Source organism: Lemur catta, chromosome 1, assembly GCF_020740605.2.
Source record: "Lemur catta isolate mLemCat1 chromosome 1, mLemCat1.pri, whole genome shotgun sequence".
Classification (NCBI taxonomy): domain Eukaryota; kingdom Metazoa; phylum Chordata; class Mammalia; order Primates; family Lemuridae; genus Lemur; species Lemur catta.
This window is the reverse complement of record NC_059128.1, coordinates 269,113,065-269,129,934: the sequence shown is the minus strand read 5'-3', so window position 1 is coordinate 269,129,934 and position 16,870 is coordinate 269,113,065.

The following is a 16,870-nucleotide window of genomic DNA, read 5'->3' as shown; positions in this document are numbered from 1 at the left end:
AAAAGATATTCATAATTACGTGTTGCTATGGTTATTGAAATACTGGTGAGTTAGGGCTTGATAAGAAGAAATAAATCCTGACATTAAATTCCCTAATGCGTGACTCGAGGTGGTCTAATCTCTCACATGTGGGAGTTCTCGTGCCCTAGAACCTTGAAGAATTTTACAACTTGGTTACTGATTCTCAGCAAAGGACTCCCAGAGGTTTAAGCAGCATTTTCATTTTTAAGGGAAAAAAATTAAGATATAGAATAGTTAATGAAGAATATTCACATATTAAATTATAACTGCAGGGTCGTGAGTTTTTTTCTGGGGGGTGGGGAAGGGAGATCCGTTTTTCCCTGTGACAATTCTGCAATATGAATTAACTAAAGAGTGTAAAGCAATTGGAAAGGCTTAGATATTTTTAAATACTTTCAATCCCTGGGAAACCACACAAATGTAGACAGAGCCTATAAACCCCAGACATGATTTGCAAAGCATAGAAATAAGATCAGAAATAATACAATACAGCATACTTGGCTTGGGAGCCCGGTTCTGCCTTTTCATGTCTGTAACTGCAGCAACAGGCACAGGATCCAGCACGTAAGAGGTGCTCTCTAAATATTGGTTCAATCAATAAATTAATGAACCTTCACCTCACATATATAGTCTTTTTCTTTTGAAAAATCCTAACAGAATTTCTTGTCCAGTGTCTGAGTCAGCAGTTGGCATTTCCCTTTATGTTCATTCTCAAGCTTTGTGCTTCTTTGGATTTACATAAACTCCTCTGGCCCCACCAGCTACATAAGCACAATGTGACCAAGAAGATGGACATTCCACCCTTTGACCATTTAGGGAAAATATGACTGTTTTTTAATTTTCCTTGCCCTTTGGGAACCTAGTTAAAAACATTTGTAGTCTTTTTCCTCTCCAAACCAACAGATTTTAGTTCACACTTAATAAAAATGTGTTAAAGATTCTATTTTTACATGATTCACAATGCTAATGAATTCATCAATCCCATTATCACACATCTTTCTGTAAATGTCAAACAGGATGTAGCTGACAAGGTCATCACCATTAAAATACAAGTTCATGGACGTACACATTTGTTCTTGATGGGGCAGTCATGTATGGCCAACCTTTGACTTTCTAAGTTTCTGTTACTTGAAGGTCAATAATTGTATACAATTTTCACATTATTCTGTCACTATATGTCAAAATTTGCAATCTGGGCATATCTTTATATATTTAAATGCATATCCTTTACCACTTTGTAAACAAGTGCCCTTTTTCTGAAAGTGTTTTATATCCTTTTACTTTGACATTTTTCTATATTTATTGTCATGTGGGACTAATGGGTGTTTTCACATAGTCTTAGCGGAAGCTGCCTACAGGCTGCGGCTGAGTTAGGGATTCTTACGCACAGGTGGTTTATTGAGGGAGTGTTTCAGAAGAAACTTGTAAAGAAGTGAGAGAAGCAGAATAGGGGAAGGGAAGAAATGAAGCCAAGAGGTGGATTCAGCTGAAATCTAGCCTCAGCCTAATCTGTTCAGGAACAAGAGTGAAACGACAATAATTGTCCCACCTTGAGGGAAAGGGGCAGGACTTTCATATCAATTGGTTAATTGGGTGAGTGCCCAGGCAACTTCCAGTGAGGTGGCCGAGTCTACTGAGGACAGTTCTCCATCGCTGTTCGCTTTTAACAGCCAACACTCACAGCAGCTAGGAGGTGGGCGCATATGCCTGCTAGAAGGATTCTTTTCTGATGTTTAACCTTACCAAAGGAAAGATAGACCCTCCCATGGATTGATAGTCTAGTATTATTGTCTTAGTAATATAGGTATTCATCATGTTTTCAATATATGAACATATTACTTTAAACAATAAAACTGCAGTAAGTTGGTTACCCATCACTAGACTAGTAAAGACTTATGAAGTAGATGGGAACAGAACACAGTCAACCCTTGAACAACACTGGTTTGAATTGTGCGGGTCCACTTATATGTGAACTTTTTTTCAATGAAAATTACACTGAGTGTACCTGCCTCTCCTGCCTCCCCTTTCACCTTCTTCTCTTCAGCCTCTGCCGCCCCGAGACAGCAAGACCTACCTCAGCCTACTCAATGTGAAGACGACAACATGATGATCTTTATGATGATCCATTTCCACTTAATGAATAGTAAATATATTTTCTCTTCCTTAAGATTTTCTTAAAAACATTTTCTTTTCTCTAGCTTACTTTATTTCAAGACTATAGTATATAATACATATAACATACAAAATACGTGTTAATCAACTGTTGTGTTATCCATAAGTCTTCTGGTCAACGATAGGCTATTAGCAGTTAAGTTTCGGGGGAGTCAAAAGTTATATGAGAATATTCAACTGTATGGAGACTTGACACCCCTAACACCTGCATTGTTCAAAGGTCAAGTGTATTTATTGGTGCTCATAATAAAAACTTTAATTCCAAACACAATCTTATCCTATGAATTCAACTCTGGAAATTGTATTCCAACAATGGTAGCCACTATGCAAATTTCAGTAGCTATTGTAAGTTTCAAATTTTTATGTCACAAATGGTAGTAGTTTAGGCAACTTCTGTATAATTTAAATCAACAGCAGATTTGCCAGCATGTCCCTTCACTAATGACCATTAGCCAGCTTTAGCAATGTCTCTTCTCAAGGAGCATTGTAATGGAGAATGCACTACAACTATATGATCTTAGAGCAACTTGAGAACATAGACTTTTGGTTACTTAATTTATCTCTGATATCTCTGATATCACAGTATGCCTCCATTTTTATTTTCTATGTCCCTTACATATAGTGTCTTATAGGTTCCACCGTGCCTTTTTCCCTGCATATTTTCCATGCCATGGATTGGTTTTTTGCTCTTTCATGTGGATGATTACTAGAGGAGCAAGACAACCTTGCAGGTGGATCAAGTGGATGGAAGAATTGGAAACAACCCCGTCTCTTTCCTTCCCACACTTGTGTACATTTATGACTGAGCCCATCATTTAGGGACAGTTATGCACGAGCATCAAGGCAACCTCCTCGTCTTCCTTGTTGCTTTATCAGTATGGGGTTGTGGATGAGAGCAAAGGTTCTGGGGGCTGGAGTATGCCCAACTTAAAGGGTTGCTATGGTACCTGGAGTGTCATGCTCCTAGGTTTGCTTCTGTATGGTTGCCACGAGCTAGGCGCATAAAATGTAATGTAGCCCCTGATGGAGCACTCTCTATGATCTTAAAGACCTGGAAATATCCAAATTCTATCAGAGTACATAGCAACCACATTATCTGTGAAGAAATGGGTACTACTGGCTAGCTACATAGGCTCGGAACATTATGCACAATCCGCAATCTTCAGAGATACACCAAATGTTCCAAAACAACTATGTTGAGAGGATTAAGTTTAGATAGAAGGTGTGCCCATTTCATGAGTCATAGAGGGTGGAGTTGGGGAAGAATAAGTGCAGACCTGAACTTGGGGTTTGGAAATTTTCTGCTCTAGGTTGTGGCATGAGTGGGATAGCATCACAGGGGCACCAGTTTCCAGCCGGTTTGAAATTTTCTGCTTCCTTTTTTTTTTTTTCCCCCAGAATTCTTTACTTCAATCTATTTAATCTGGAATCTAATCTATGACATACCTCTTTTATGTAGTTTTACTTGCACAAGCTTTGGCTATATTTGGGACAATATTATAAAGTTCTTTAGGGCTTAAATTTTTTTTTTTTTTTTAGCAATTCCTGTGTCACTTGAGAAAGGAGATATTCATGACGTTTAATTCCCACAGAACATTTGATGACAAATGAGGCACAGAGAGGTTAATGGCTTGCCTGATGTCACACAGCTATCTAGTAGGCAGTTATAAAGCATTGCATAATCTTTCTTCTCTTATTAATTAGTTCCAAGTGGTGGGCTGTATATTAAGCAATTATATTTCCCCTTTAAAGATTCTTTATCCCAGAAGCCTTTATGATCCAGCAACACTAAACTACTTATACCACATATTTCTTATAAAAGCTATGTCTTTGTTTACACTTATCCCTGTGCCTGCAAAGCCTCCCAGCCCCCCCACCCCAAACCCTCTGCATCTCCACTTGCTACTCATTTCTACCTTTCAAGTACTCTTGCTCAGTGTCCCCAAGATGGGTTGGGAACATCTCATCAATACTATATTGTATTATAACAACCAAGTTGTATCATAATGCAACAAAGCTGCTATAAAACAACAAACAGGTAGCCTACATTTTATCCTTAGATGTATGCCAGTAGTGGCCACAAGTTCCTGTCTTCCTTTTTGGAAGCTATACATCTTTGTCTTTGATCTGTATTTACCGCCACTAGCTCTTGGCAGCCACACACAAGCAAAGAGAAAGAGCACGGTACTCCCAGTACCACAGCAACCGTTTAATTTGGGCATACCAGATGTTTCCATAATGTAGCCTATAATTATGTCTTCTGCAAATAAAAGTAGTTACCTTACCATTAGGCTCTATCTAGACTTGGAGAGACTGGAACCCATCGTGCCCACCCACACTGCCCAGTGCCTAGAACAGCACTTGATATGCTGTCAGTGCTCAGTGATTATTCACTGAGTGACTATTCTCACAGGGAAGTGTTTGAGGGAGAGAAGGGTAGAATCACTAACTCTTGACCTTCCCAGTGATAGGAGAATCAAGAGAAAGCTGAAAGCATTCATTCTAAGGCATGTGCTGGAGAGAATTTTTTTTTTAAATATCCATACAAAAACTTGTGCACAAATGTTTCCAGCAGCATTATTTGTAACAGCCAAAAGGTGGAAACAACCCAGATGTCCATCTGTGATGAGTGCACAAACGAAATAGGGTATACCATGCAGTGGAATTGCATTTGGGCATAAAAAGGAATGAAGTACTGACGCATCTACAGCATGAATGAACCTTGCTCATAATGTCGTGCTAAGTGAAGGAAGCTGGTCACAAAGACACATAATGTGTATTTCTATTCATATGAAATGTCCAAAACAGGGAAATCTTTAGAGATGAAAAGTAAATTAAGTGGTTGCTTAGGGCTGGGGGGAGGGAGAGGCAGGGGGATTTCTTCTTGAGGTGAGGAAATGTTCTAAAATTGACTGTGGTGATGACTGTGCATATCTGTGAATATAGTAAAAACCATTGAACTGTACACTTTAAATGACTGATTTGTATGGTATGTGAATTATCCCAATACAGCTGTTAGAGAAAGAGAAAGAGGGAGAGAAGATGGAGAGAGGGAGAGAGAGAAGGGGGTGGGGAGAAGGCTGAACCGTGTCAGACTAAAGGCTGCCGGTCAGAATCCTCCCTGCACCTTAATAAGAATCACATCAGGCATTTGCTGAAGATGTTCCAGCCTGAGCCCTCATTTTTCCCTTGCCTATTTCTAAGGCCTGGACCAGAGTTCAGTTCAGACTCAGACTGTTTTGGGCAATTATCTCATTGTGATCTCTTCTTTTTTGTTGTGTATAATAACCAGCTGAACAAAATGAAAAGCTGTCTGAGCCAAGTCCACAGTTTCCATACCAAACTAGCATTTATTGAATGTCCATTATGTGCCAAGCACTTTGCAGATGTCACCTCTGAGCCCCATTAAAACCCCAGGGAATATGTTGCATTATCCTCATTTTGCAGAGGAAGAGAGAGACCAAGCTTAGCTCGTCAGCATGGTGGTCTCCATGTGGGACCTGGATAGACACAGACTTAACATGTATGTGTCTGATTCACAGAATCTGTTCTTTATTCACAAATTATGTACCCAAAGTCTAGCATGGTAGACAGAAATGCATAAAACCAATACAAGAGAGGAAATCAAGAGAATTTGGAATGTTTGATGAAGACAAATAACCTGATTTAGTGTTCCAACACAGAACAGTGATATGAGAATCCTGTTCCAAAATCTTTCCCTAATGCTTTGTACAATTACAAAGAGTTCCCCTGGGTCTGGGCTACTGAAGACGTCTGTTTGAAGAGGGAGCTTTTAAATCTCGTTTCAGCTGAGCAAGCAACAGCATATTCCCAGGTCAGTTTCTTTTCAAAAAGACCTACACTTTGGTTCCTTAATTCTAGTTGTCAGTCCTATTCCACCAACACTTGGTGTCATCTATGAACTGATACCTACTTCCTTGTGTTAAAATATCAGATTGCTTATTTCCTACTCTGTGAGCATTGGTACATAGACATCGGAGGCATCCACACAAGCTTATTCCCCAGTCTGCATCCTGTTATTTTTCTGCGAGGATGTCTGAGGGTACTCCTTTCTCTGTTGCTTCTCTCTTTGTCACACCCTTTCCTTCATCTTCCTTGGTGCCCTTGTATCTAGACATTGTCCTCCACTCTCCCCCACTGACCTTGACAATTTAATTTCAAGTCATTTTGATAGCAGATTAGCCAATTCATTGTTATGTGATCTTGCACAAAATGCAAGCTCCTTCTTGCTTATAATATTCTGGAACCCTAATTTTAGGCCCAATAAATCAAATCCAGTTTTGCTACCACTTACATGGTAAGTGGTTGTTCACTTCCCATCTTCCTTTCTCCTCCAAAGTCAGTAACGTCAACTGTCAGAAAATAAGAAAAGATCACTTCCACACAAATGGGAGTAAGCATGCAGATGAGATTATTAAAAGTCTGGCATGAGAACACACAGAAAAAAGAAACAGGAACCTCTGGAAGCTGACGCCGGCACAGATTCACCAGGAAATGCGTGCCAGAACAACCTCTATTAGATAAATGTTGCCGATGTGGCATTTTTGGATGTTAGCAGAGCATATGACTAAGAATCTCGTGATACTTTTCTGGACAAGCTATATTGGGTTGAATAAGAAGATAATTATATACAATCATACCTGGCTGATTTAAGATTGAATGAGTTATAGTATGTTTGTATTCTGAATGGAATGTTCCACAGAAATTATCCAACATGTACGGCCCCATCACCACCACCTACTGCACTATCCACCGCATGTGTGGCTACTGAGCACTTGAAATGTGTCTGCTCTGAAATGAGATGTGCTTTAATTGTAAAATGTGCACCAAACTTGGAAGACTAAGCAGCAAAAAAAGCATGTCAAATATCTCCAGAACTCTCATGCTGATTACATGTGGAAATAATATATTTGGGTAACCAAATATATTATTAAATTAAGTTTATTTCTTTTTCTTTTTTAGTGAAGTTATTTAAAAGTTTAAAATTATCTACATGGTTTGCATTACATTTCTGAGACCAGTGTGACCAATCTCAATGTCCCCTTTGCCTGGTTTGTACTTGTCACCCAAGAAGCCCTAGATTCTCAGCTTATCCCTCATCACCCATCAGCCTTGAACACTTTCCAGTTGGATCCCATCCCTGTCTCTCCACAATTCCTGAATCCCTTTCTTTGGCCCCGATGGAATCCAGTGGCACAGTTCCTCTACCCCTCACCTCTTCCTTGCACACTCCCTTTACATTCTTGTTCTAACTCAGTGATTCTCAAACACATATCTGTGTTAGAATCACTTTGGGAGCTTTAAATAGATCAACATTCAGGCCCTTTTTCAGAATGTTCAATCAGAACCTGTGGGGATAGGCTTCTGACTCCTTTAACAGCTCGCTCAGATGATTCTAACGTGCAGCCAGGATTGAGAACCACCCCAACTCTCTGTCTACGCCAACACTGCATCCTTGCTAGCGAACACAGCTGGAGAAAAGCACACAGTGTCCTGACTGATTTCCCAGAATTAGAGAACACTAACCTAAAGTGGATCTTGAAAGTTATCCAGCAGTTCTACCATGTTCCCTTGTCTACTCATCATCTCTATCTTCTAGAGAAATATTCTGCACCTTTTCCTGAAAGCTCCAACTCCTCCATCCTCACTCGCAACCCATGACCTTGCTTCCTATTTAAGTGAGAAAATAGAAGAAATCAGGAAAGACCTTCCACAGGCTTCCGCCTTCACATCTGCCCGCCTGTCTGCACATGTGTTCATATATATGTCTGCCTTCTCTCATGACTGAGCCCAGTGGAACTTTCTGTGATGATCAAAATATCTTTTGTTGGTGCTGTCTCGCATTGTAGTTACTAGCCACATGTGGCTAGTAAACACTTGAAATATGGCTAGTGCAACTGAGAGCTGAATGTTAAATTGTCTCCCTTTTTAATTAAACTTAAATAGCCATGTGTCGCTAACATACAAGACAACATAGCTATAGAAGTTGGTCCTATCTGAGACCAACTCCTCTACTTGTACTCTGTGTGCCCTTCTCTCTTATACTCTAGGACATGTTCCAACAGTTGTCCCTTCTCCTGCTTTGTCAAGTTTCCCTTGTTACAGTATCATTCCCCTCTGCATACAAATATACTGCAATATCTCCTATGTAAAAATAACCCTCTCTTGGTATTCCCCTTTAGCCACTATATAATTTTTTTTTTGCCCCTTTTACAGCAAAAGTACTCCAAAAGAATATTTTTATAATTGCTGACTCAAATTCCTCACCCCCACTCTCTCTTGAACCCACTCCATTCATACCTCTATTGCTGCCACTCCCTGAACTGGCTCTTGTCAATGTCACCAGTGACTGCTCTATCATTAGATCCCGTGGATCCAGTGGGGTCCTTATCTTATTTGATGTACAGTACCTGAAGCATTTACCCCAGGAATCATTCTCTCTTCATGAAACACATTCTTGATTTGGCTTCTTGGAAACTACTCTCTCATTCTCTTCCTACTTCACTTGCTGCTCCTTTGCCTGCTTTGCTAGTTCCTGCTCATCTTAACAACCTCAAAATTTCCGAGTACACTAGGCAATCCCAAGTCATCTCTTTTTGTCCTCATTACACGCTAAGTTACCTCACTCAGTACGATCTCTATCTTTACCCTGACTGCTCCTCTGAATTCTGAATTCATACATCCAACAGCCTAGTCAGCATTTCAAACTCAAAGATGAGTAGGCATCTTAATCTTAATGTGTCCAGACTAAACTCCTGGTCCTCCCCATTAAAACCTGCTGCTCCTGCAGTCTTTCCCATCATGGTGAGTGTTAACTCCATTCTTCCAGTTGCTATGGCCAAAAGCCTTGGGTCATCCTTCAGTCCTTTCTTTCTCTCACATCACACTTCTAATTCATCAGAAAATCCTTTTGGCTCTACCTCTAAAATATATTCCAAAGTCTCCCTCTTCTCACCATCTCCCACCCTTTTATAAGTTTCTGCAACAGCCTCCTCCTGGTTTTCCCTCCTATGTCCTTGTCTCCCTGCACACTACTTTCAATATGGAAGCTGGTGTGATCTCTTCAAATTATAAACCAAATCATGACCTTAGTCTGCTCAAACCCCCCACTGGCTCCCGTTCCGCTCAAAGTACTTAAAATGGCTTTCAAGGGGCTACACTATCTGGCCCTTTTCACCTCTGTATTAGTCTGCTATGGCTACCATAACAAAGTACCACAGACTCGGTGGCCTAAACGACAGAAATACATTTTCCCACCATTTGGGAGGCAAGACATCTCAGATTCAGGTGTCAGCAGGGTTGTTTCTTTTGGGTCCTCTCTCTGTGGCTTGCTGATGGCCATCTTCTCCCTGTGTCTTCACGTGGTCTTCACTCTTTGCCTGATGTGTCCTAATTTCTTCTTCCTTTGAGGACACCAGTCATATTGGATCAGGGCCCACCCTAATGACCTTGTTTTAACTTCATTACCTCTTGAAAGACCCTATCTCCAAACACAGTCACATTCTAAGGTACAGGGGGTTACAGTGTCAGTGTATGACTTTGGGGGTGACACATTGCAGCCCATACAACCTCCTTGTCCTCATCTCCTACCACTACCCTCCTCATTCCCTCCACTGGAGCCTCCAGCATCATATCACTGTTCTTTAAGCATGTCAGACTTATTCCTGCCTCAGGAGCTATCCTCTATGCCCAAATCATCTGTTCCCAAACAGTTTTAAGTCCTCCTACTTCATTTCCTTCACATGTTTGCTTGAAGGTCACTTCATAGGTGAGGCCTTTTCTGATCACTGTGAGCCTAACAGCAAGCCTCCTAGCCATACACAAAATCTCTGTCAACTGCCTAGGTGTTTATTAAAATATTTGTTGAATGAGTGGATAAATAGAATATAGTCATTTGCAGATGGGAGAACATCCAAAATTCAGCACCATGAGGGGTCCAGCAACTATATCCTTCTTTAAGGCACAGTTTGGAAAAGTCAGAAGTTTAGCTCTGAGAAAAGAAGAGAGATCTGAGGGGACGTTGGATAACCATTTTGATTCTTCTGACTGAGTGTCCTGTGGATGAAAGCAGAGACAGTCTTTGCATTTGGCATCACTCCACGGGACAGCATGGGAACCCAAGGATAGCAGTGAAGGGAAGGTAAATTTTAGGTCAGTGTAACAACACAAAAATTCTAGTGCAATATTTTGTTTCCTGAAGCTGGCTCCCAATAATAGAAAATAAGGAGGCAGAAGCCAGATGATTGTCTCAAGAAACTTGCAGGAGAGACATTTGTCTTTGTGGGAAGATCAAACAGGTGATTTCTGAGTTTGTTTCCAACTCTAAGATTCTAGAAAGATAACCCGACTTTAGATAAGAAAAAAATGTCACCACTTCGTACAGTATGGCTGGTCTTAGTGCTCCACTGCTTTCATGACTCAGGTCCGGTGAGATTGCCAGATCCGGGAAGCGTCACGAGATGAAATGAGATCGGGAAGTCAGGGGAACTAGGGCCAAGCTTTGCCAATAAATATTCCTATGACCGTATACGAGCTACTCCACTCCTCTGGTCTCCAGTAAATCCTCATCAGATTAAAGTCTTGGCCTTAATGAGCACTCCATTGCCTTTAGTTCTAAACATTGTAATTCTAGATTATTTTTTACTCACAGGAACTGGAAGAGAGTTGTCAAAGAATGGGTTCAGATAGCTACAGTGTGTGTATAGGGTGGAAAAGGAGGTGAATTGGCACGTTCAGATTGGAGGAGAATCATGTTGAACCACATGCTTTCTTATCAGAGGAGTGCAGATACGAGAGGGAAAATTTGTCTGGGCCAGTTGTCCAACGTGTTCTCTTCAAGTATGTGAAAGATCAGAGAGCTCTAAGCTTGAAAAATCAGAATGAAGCTGCTTATTCAGAGACACATTACAGCAACTGCCTCTGACTCTCAAGGGACCAGTAAAACTCTAAGTTGTGCTGTGCTTTGGTTCATGGAGACTAAATCTTACACTAAATGATTATCACTGAAGACTAATTCCAAAAACAAGAAGGTCTATGAGGGAATACACATCACAGTGCTTGACTGAGCTTCTTTGTTTTGATAAAATATCTTTCATGGATGTTTCCTAGATGTTGAATTAATGAGACTAATAAGACAACATTAAAGATGAGTTACTTCAGCTTGGTTTCTAATATCACTGTGTGCCTTTTCCTAGGCTTTTGGGGTGGTTTAGAGATTTTGGTGGAAAAGCACCAATCTTGGCAGAATCTGATTTAAAAAAAAAATTCCCAGTAGCTCCCAAGTAGTTGAGGCAGAAATGGTACAAATTGACTTTAAGAAAATTTTCATTCATGTAGGTCAAAAATTAGTATAAATTTGATATTTTTCAGGATTTAAGCCAGGGTAGATGCTAGAGCTCTGGGATTATCTGAAAACCAAGATTTGTGTTTTCACTATTGTTCCTGTTTATTCCCATCTCATTTTACTCTTCCTCTGAGAAAGGAAATGGGCCTGTTAGTCATTGTCTCGTACTAGGCTCGCAAACTCACCAGAACAAGGTGATTATTTGGATCCTTGGCTCTGTGAGATTTCAATAACAAATCTGTTTTCACTGATAATAGGGAAACAGAAATGACAACATTCCTTTTTATATTTGGCTTCCTAAACCTTTTCCTTATTTTTCTTTTTGGTACAATAGTGAGGGCTGGCAGGTCTGCTTGACACCATTAGTGGTAAATGAATTTTTCAGTAAGAACTAACAGAGAAAAACTATGGAAATTCTGATTTATTTTTTGACCCAGAGAGTGCTCTATCTCCTTATGCCCTTGCTCTCCATGTATACTTTATGAGACGTTTCAGCAAAGGCATCTCTCAAAATTAATCCAGTCATTGTCTCCTTCAATTCTCCTCCCTGGAACTCTTCACCCATCTTCATAGGGGTCCTGGCCATTTCTTGAGTGCTGGATGATTAAAGGCAATACAGTGAACTCAGGTGTTATCCTGGGGCTTATCTTTGTAAACCTAGCGAGACTTCTTCCTTTTCACATATGAAAATTTAAAGAGAAGTAGTCTACAATGTGCATTGAATTCTGTCCCATTTCTCCCCACAACTGGGAAGAAGCTGGTCATATACTTGCACATTTGTATAATAAATATTCAAAGACTCTAATCTGGTATCTCCCATACAACACACATTTTAACTCCTACTTTAAACTTTCAAAATGCTTTTTAATGGCATCTTATGCCCTACTTTAAAATGTCTGTCAGCCTAGTATTTCTACTTTTTTCCTCTATTAATTTATTTTCAAGGGCATTCGTGGAAACATCTTTCAGTGGAAAGAATCCATCTGCTTTGACAAAAATGTACACTCTAAACCTTCATTTCTACAAGGGGCTAAAAAATTCCAAGAGTCCAGTTAGAAAGCTTCCAAAGCAGAGTTCCCTAAAGCTTGTCTCAGAAGTTGATGCAGTAAATAAAAATATAAAACAGGGAGAGGGTGGGATGCTACTGATTAGAGCTACCTTCTTTAAAATTCAAAATGCACATTAGCATCTTAAAGAGTTGTAGGCATTCAAAAGTAAAGATATTTGTTTAATTTTATTTAACCCCTTATTTCTCAAACTTATTTGATTATAGAATTTTTTAGGGATGCATGCAACACCTAATAACATATTGCTGAGCTAGGGTTCCAGGCACACAGTTTGGAAACTGTGCTAGAAAATGTTATTCTTTGTTTCTCAAAAATTATTATCCTAATGCATCTACGTATTGGAAAATAACCTTGATATGGAAATGGAAGTCAGTTCTTTCTCACATGGTTTTTATAGAGTGTGATGGTTAATTTTATGCATCAGGTTGAGTGGGTTAAAGATTGCCCAGTTAGCTAGTAAAATATTTCTGAGTGAGTCTGTGAGGGTGTTTCTGGAAGAGATTAGTATTTGAATCAGTAGACTTGAATAAAGATCCACCCTCATTAATGAGGGCAGGTGTCATTCAAGCCATCGAGAGTAGGAAATGAACAAAAAGGCCGAGGAAGTGCAAATCTGCTGTCTCTTCTGGAGCTGGGACATCCATCACTCCTGCCCTTAGACTTCAGAGCTCTTCTAGGTTCGCAGGTCTTCAATACCAGCAGGTGCCTGGTTCTCAAGCCTTCGGCCTCAGACTCAGCATTATACCAGATTTCCTGGTTTTCCAGCTTGCATATGGCAGATCTTGGGATTTCTTGGCCTCCATAATCTTGGGAGCCAACTCCCATAAGACGTGCCCTCACGTACCTGTATATATCTGATTGTCTCTGTTTTCCTGGAGGACCCTAATATATACGGGTAGTTATAGTTCATCTTCCAAATACTAACTAAATCTCCAAGTCACTACTGGGTTCTTATAAGTAAACACAAAACACAGCTGCTTATTTGTAATATCATATTGTTAACTTCATCTAAACAGTTTTCAGCACATCTGTTGGGGATAAATCAATTATGATGGACAATGCCCATGGTTACATCTCCAAACTGCATCTGTCACCTTCCCTTCAAACTTTATTCATCATATTCAAGTTACTTCCTATCGTAACTTGAATCCCTACTTCTGATCCCTACATAGAAACAAATTGAAAATTGAATTTATTATTTTCCTTATTTAAAAAAAGTTTTCAAATCACTGTTTCTTCTTTGCAGTTCAGCATTGTAATTAAAGGTGTCCAGGTGAGAAAGAATCAGGTACAAATCCTCCCTCCTCTCCCCCTTACTCTCACACATCATCATGTGTGACACGAGCATTAGCCCAACATAACTCATGAGTATTCAGTGAGATCCTGCCCAGAAGTCCTCAGCTTGACTCACAGTAATCCTCTGGCATCCTTATACATAATAAGGTATGCTTCTATGATTTTTTTCACAAACTTTCCACAGATTCCCATCTGTTGTCAGACCTGGAATCTCTGGCACATTCTTCTTCCTATTCTTCCCAATCCCAACTTTTTCATCCTCCAAATCTTCCTATACCTTCCCCACTGACGAACTTTTCTCTAGAAATGATGCAACATGTCTGACTGCAGTTGAGAGACCTGTAGTGACCAGGTACCCACTGCTGCCTTTTCCAACTGACCTAAATTCCTCAGCTCCCCTAACACTAAGACCTCTTCCATAGCTAATATCCATGTACCATCCCCATCATGAATACTCTTGATGTGTTACGTGAGTAATACATTAGAACAGCCTCTTTTTCTTCTTTCTTTACATCCTCTGGAAAATAAACCTCCTCCAGATGTCCCTCATTCACCCGTCCCAATGCTACAGGTTAGTAACTCCAATTTTCTTCTGATTAATTTACATAGACATGCACAAATGCAATGCTTTACACCAACTTGTACTCACTAATGTACTTTTTCACTATGCCTTTTTAAAATTGTAATTATTTTTATTTTTTTAGAGATTAAGTCTGTTATGTTGCCCAGGCTGGACTTGAACTCCTGGGTTCAAGCGATCCTCCCACTTCAGCCTCCAGAGTAGCTGGGACTACAGGTGCATGCCACCATGCCCAGCTCTGCTTTTTTTTTTTGTCCCCAGATATTTTTCTCACATAAACTGAAGCTCTTCAAGGGGACACAATACAGCAGGTTTTTTTTTTTTCATCCCATGCACAGTGGAAGTATGAAAAATTCTGATGGATCCACCAATGCTAAAAGCACTTTCATTTCTAAAGTTATATTTACTTTAACCAGAATAAATTACACATGGGACAGAAAATGTTAATTGAGGGATATATTAAAGTTGGGTGTTTGCTCAGGGACAAATGACTACCGGTGCTTTTGTTTAATTGTTGGTTGGTTTGTTTGTTTTGTCATTCAGATATGTCCTGAATGCTCAAGGCTTCTCCGCCTGTAACCTTCCCATCATTCATTTTAGGTTTGTGTTAACACTTCTCTGGCTACAGCCTTCATTTAGATTTTGGAAGTTGAGTTACTCATCAAAGTCTCCAGGTATGCTGTCTACTTAAAGAGAACATGAAAGACAATCCCCAGGTATGGTTTGTCTAGTGATAAAGAGATCTAGTTACCTTGGAGCATAATATCCCCTCAGCATCAATGTCCAGTCACCAGTGTTGAGCGTTGGCAGTGGCCCCAGGCCACAGCAATTCCTGGCTAGAGCTGTGGCTTCCTGCAGCTGCTCTGGGGAGTGACTGTCCTTGACCACGTGATGTAGTCCTTCATTATGCAGGACCAGCTCCATTATCTCAGCACCTCTGGCAAGCAGCCTTTCCAAGCACCGTGCCATCTGCAAACAGGATGCATAGCTTTCCCGCACCTGGCACACACCCTGGGGAGTGGTAGGGGTTTTGCCTAATTCTCAGCATATGAGCTACAGCTCCATTCCTTTCTCTCCCGCTCAAGAGGGCATAGTGGGATACAAGGTGAAAGTAGCCTCCTGGGATGGCAACTTTGAGTCTGCTCTCGTTTATATTAAAATAAAAAGGGGTAAATCACTTACAAATTTGGAACTTTTATTAGCAAAACATTACTTAGAGACCCACCTAAATAACACTCGGTTAAGAGCCACGGTGCTAACTGGCAGCCCCCGGCCAAAAGCCGATGTGAGGTCAAAACCAGGACCATGCTGGTCACTTGAGTGACAGTTACCATGAATTGCTGTTCTCTCAAGAAGAGAGAACTGATTTCCAGGGTAAACCAGGCACCGTGCTGGGTGCTTTCTCCATTCATCACTACACCACCTGAGGAGAGGAGCATTTTTCAGAAACTGAGGCTCTGGTAGGTTCCATACCTAATAGGTAGTGGTCAGGCTTTCTCAAAGCCCAAGTTCTTTCCCACCACAGCACATAGCTCCACTATTACCCAAAGTTCTCTAAGGAAGAGAACTGATGTAGGGCCCACCTGGCTCCATTAATCTTCCTGGTACTTGATTGATTTTCCTACTTCTTACCTCTGGGATTGGCACGTACTGTCTATTTTTTTTTTTTTAATCTTCTCTTGTTCTTCCTTTTTATTCCATAAAATATAGGAATATTCTTTTACATTAGTCCTTGCAGCAACCTTGGAATTACCGTCATTCCTCAAACAAGTTATATAAGCCAGCTGCCAATAGTGGTCCCTGGTTAAACATTTAATATTGTTGTTCCATAGAGTTACAACTGAAATACCTAAGCCCATTTGTAAAATATCGTCTAGTTGATCTGAAGGCTGTCTCTAAAGCAGTGTTGTGTAGCAATTTCAGAGAAGGACTAATTTTAAGAGTATTGTATTGTTTGAAAACACATGAACACTTCATAGAGGCATCAGTGTAAAGACCCAGAAGTACAATAGTAACTTCAAAAAAGGGCAAGTAAAATGTCATATCCTTTGTCTACATGCAGGGCTGTTATATACATGTAGTTAAACGTAGGTATGTTAATTGCTAATTATTAATGTAAGCATTTCTTTAGGTCTGCTCATTGAAAAGAAAGAAAAAAATCTTATTGTGCAAAAAACTGCCTATCATCGGGAGAAGGGATTTTATTATTAAAAACTTCAGTGTTATTTACATCTTAGACTTCTGTAGATATTGAAGGCTGCAGTCAAGATAAAGCAATTGTTACTTATTTATTAATATTTTTGAGACAAGATGTCACTCTGTTGCCCAGGCTAGAGTGCAGTGGCGTCATCATAGTCCATTGCAACTTCA